Raw genomic sequence first — 4,518 nt, forward strand, 5'->3', positions numbered from 1 at the left:
ACTATTCAACCATGCATCCACATCTAAAACAACCCCTGTTGAAACAGCCCCTCCTAAACTAGCCCTTGTTGAAACAGTTCCTAAACCAGCCCCTGTTGAAACAGTCACTACCAGCCCTCTACCCTCACCAATCCAGCCCACAACCACATCTTCCACACCCACTGAACCTGTTATCCCTTTGCCACAAACTGTATCCATCCAAGAACTAGACTTTGTCTTAGGCCTATCACCCACTAACCCAAGCCTTACACCCTTTGAGCATAATGAAGACCCCTCTGACCCACAAAATACCCCTGTCACTCAAACACCACCACCTTCACCCCATTCCACTCAACCATTCATGCCTAGTCCAAACCAACCTACTAGCCCTTTACACTCTGGGACTCATGACTACTATGAAGGTGCACATTCTGCCCACAAGCTAATGAAGAAGGTGGATGACTTGAAGAAGGAGGTGGACATTTTGAAAAGGGAGAGGGTGCAATGGGCTGAATACAAGATACAGAAAGAGAGGATGCTTAGAGCTGCTGCCAAGCATGGGAAATCAAAGAAAACAGTCAAGCTCCCACCTCCACCAAAGTCCATCCTTTTGCAGCATTCTGATTCTCCTACTCAGTCTGAGTAGGACAGGTTCCACCTCTTCTCCACTCTTTGAATATATTTTCTAAACTATGCATGATCATTTAGCTAAGCCTAAGGTTTATTTGCAGTTTTGCTATTTATAAGCACTTGCTAGTTTGCTGTTTTTGTATATAGAACTTGCTGTTGGCATGGCCTTTTCAATAAGTTTAAGTTCCTGATTTGTTTTAGCTATTTTTTGTTTTTCTTTGCTGCCTTGATCAGATAACTAAGTTTTGGTGCATACCAGTTTTGCTATTTAGAATCTGCTGTTTTTTAGATATTTTTAGGACTGGTTTGTTGTTTGATTTTGCTGTTTTGATTAGTTCTTTGCTGTTTTAAGTATCATGCCGTCCTAGCTATGCACTTTTCTTTATTGTTCTGATTTATTGTTTTAATCTCAGTACCACTTAGGATTGCTTTGCTGTTTTTAGGCACATCTAAGTTTTAATTTGCTACTTAAGTGCATAGGCTATCTGTTGTTTTCAATTTGTTGTTTTTAGGTATAATTTTAAGTTTTGATTAATCTTTTTGCTGTCTTAAATCATCTAATGCATGGTTTCCTTGTCTTATGATGATTTTGTTTTCTCATTGCCTCAATTGAGGACATTTGCTGTTTTTAGCATAAATTTTTTATCTTTCTCTTAAAATTTGCTGTTTTCAATAGCTAGTTTCTACCTTTGTTTTGCTGTTTTTTTAGCTAGTATCTTAGTTTCATTTTGCTGTTTAAAGCATAAGCCATCTGTTGACTTCCAATTTGCTGTTTTTAGATCTAGGTTCATGTTTAATTTGCTGTTTTAATCATTGTTGTTTTAAGAGCTTGCCATTTTGATTTGCTGTTTTGAAAAAGTCAATGTTTGGATTTGCTGTTTTTCTTTGATGTTTAATTTGCTTTTCTGCTGTTTTATTTAAATTTGCTATTGTTTTTTTTAGTTGGTTGCTACCTTAGTTTTGTTTCTTTTACCTCCTTATTTCCATTAGTTGTTTGAACCTTGGGCAGTCCCTTTCATGCACTTCATTTTGCTGTTTTAATTAATAGATTGCTATTTATATTTTGTTGCCTGTCATTTTGTTCAAGGTTTCTTTGCTGTTTTAAAACATCATCCTAATATCCTGTATGGTGATTGTGTTTTTCTTTCCATTTGCTGTTTTAACCTCTATACAGTCTTTCTCATGTCTTTTCTTTGCTGTTTTGACCATGACATGCTTAGCATGGTCTGTTTATCTTGGACCTTAATTCTTCTATTTCTTAAAGGATGATCATGCTGTTTAGTTGCTATATGCACAACTGGTGTAACTGTTCTGAGGGATGGCCTTGTTTGATGCACTCATTCTCACCTTCATGTGTTTTTTTTATAAGACCAATGCAGGCTATATCATGAAAAGACAAATGGCAATCCCATTGTCTGGTTCCATTTGGAATTTCTCATGGTAACACAATGGCAGTCCCATTGTTTAGTTGCATATGGCCATATTGTTTGATAATGCAGTCCTCTGGTTGACTGTTTTGGTTTGAAAATCATTCCAAGTACCACATCCTCACTCTATGGTCAATTTTGACTTAGAGTTGGATTGTTGGTTTTGTTTAAATCCTTCAGTTTGAGTCCTTTTTCTTTTTAAAGATAGTCAATTACACTTGTATTGATCATCTTTGCTTTTCTGTTTAATTTTAGGATTTTGGGCACTGATTTTAAGTAGCATATCTTTCTTTAGCCTTATATGCACCAAAAAAATAGAATAAATGATGAATTTATTGTATAAATGTTTGAACTTGATACCATAGCCACAATAATCCAAAGTTACACAATACTAGCCAACCAATTCTAAAGCTTGAACTTGATTCAATTGGGCCTTCAATTCATTTTGGCCAATTTGTTGCCTTCATACACTCACAATGAGAACATTGTTTTCCTTAAGTTTGGGGGAGGTCCTAAAAGTACCAAACACTATTGAGATCATGAAACATATGCATTAAGACCAAAAGACAAACAAAGGAACATATTTCCATGTCTTGTGCATACAAAAGAGTGTCAAAGTACACCAGAATGTTTGAAAAGGACCAAAGTGTCCAAAATACCTCAATATGAGATGCATAKCAGTAAAATTGTGCTATGGAGTGAAAAAAGTGAGAAGAGGTAAAAGGCATGCATTGAAAAGAAAAAGCCAAATGCAAGAACCCAATTCAAAGTCCAAAATTATCTATTGAATCTAGTATAGCAATAGAAATGTAGGCTAGCTTATGGTTTGACAATATGAAAGACTTAAGTTTGGGGGAGCTAGGTTTATAAAAGGCTATGGATATCAAGCATCAAGTCAAGAGTAGAACACTTTCATTCAAAAAAATTTCAAAAATATGCATACTTTGGCTATTGAATGTTTATGCTCAATTTTTTTAGTTTATTAGAACTTTGATCTTTTAATTTGTCATTTTCTGTTGTTTGGGGACAAACAACAATTCAAGTTTGGGGGTGTGATAAGTGTTATTTTATTAACCTTATTACATCATTTTCTTAACCATTTTCCTAAGTTTTATTTGCCCATTAGTGTCTTAATAGAGTCTTTTTATGTCTTTTTCATATATTAGTAGTAATATAGTATATCTAATGTTATTTCCCTATTTTTAAAGGTTTTTGATGATTTTTGAGCCCAGTCCTACGGCAGTCCTATAGGACCAGGAGTGGCAAGGTCCTCTAGTACCTGTCCGAGAGCTAAAAATCTGCTTGGGCCGTGGAGAAATGGGCTGATCCATAGAGGAGACGTGGTCAACGACCTTGGGCCCGGTCAAAGCCCAGTTTTGAAGGGACTTTTGTCTTATTAGTTGGCACCCACTTTATGAACTTTCTTAGCCTATATAAAGAAGGCTTAAGACCTTTCGTTTAACCACCAATTACCAATTCACAAATACTTTTGGAGACTTTTTCATACTTTCTACCATTTAACACTTGTGATATTAGTGATAATTGTTCTTTAGAATATTACTTTCGGTTCTAAGCTTTCGGTTTACGTTGTTTGACTTTTCAAGAACCAACTTTTGTAGTTGTGCTTTCATTCTCAAATTTTAATTCAAGTATTCGTGTTTAATCTTCATCTCATTTTTGTTCTAAGTTACGTTACGTTTTCTTATCTTTTACGAGTTACGAATTAATCGATCATTGTTGCTTTACATCGGATCTCATCCGTTGTGGCTCACGGTTAATTTACGTAGACTAAATAATCTATTTTTACGAGTTTGCAAGTAATTATTCGGTCTTTGTAACGAAACTTGTTTTGCAAGTTTCGTTACTTAGTTTGCAAGTTTTCTTCAAAAGTCAACTCCATTTTCCAAGGTTTTCTTATGTCACCTCCTCATCCCATCAAAGTACCATTTGTCATCCCATCATGTACCATCATGTACTTTCTTTCATTATTATGATTAGATTAATATTATTTAGTTATTTATAATTTATATTTCAGTATTTATATTTCAGTATTTATATTTCAGTCTTTACATTTCAGTCCTTTACATTTCTGTCTATACTTTACTGCAATTTACATTTCTGTCATTTAATTTCCAGTACTTTACTTTCAGTCATTTATATTTCAGTCATTTAATTTCCAGTACTTTTAAATTCCAGTATTTCCATTTCCTGTAATTTACTTTCTGTAATTTACTTTTCCGTCTCAGTTATTTAATTTTCAGTCCTTACATCCTTCGAGAGGAGAAACCGAGCGATGATGGGCTAACGCCTTAGCTTGAGGTGTAACGGAAAATTAAGACCAAAGCCGATGTGAAAGTACAAAGGTGTCTTATTAGCATTATAGTCTACTATTTATTTCAGGTGCTTAATATTTCATTTGATGATTACATTAAAATTAATTGACAACTAATTTTGTGTATAAAAATGTATTGACTTTCAAAAC

Source organism: Cynara cardunculus (genome assembly GCF_001531365.2).
Source record: "Cynara cardunculus var. scolymus isolate 2C chromosome LG 14, CcrdV1, whole genome shotgun sequence".
In the NCBI taxonomy this organism is placed as follows: domain Eukaryota; kingdom Viridiplantae; phylum Streptophyta; class Magnoliopsida; order Asterales; family Asteraceae; genus Cynara; species Cynara cardunculus.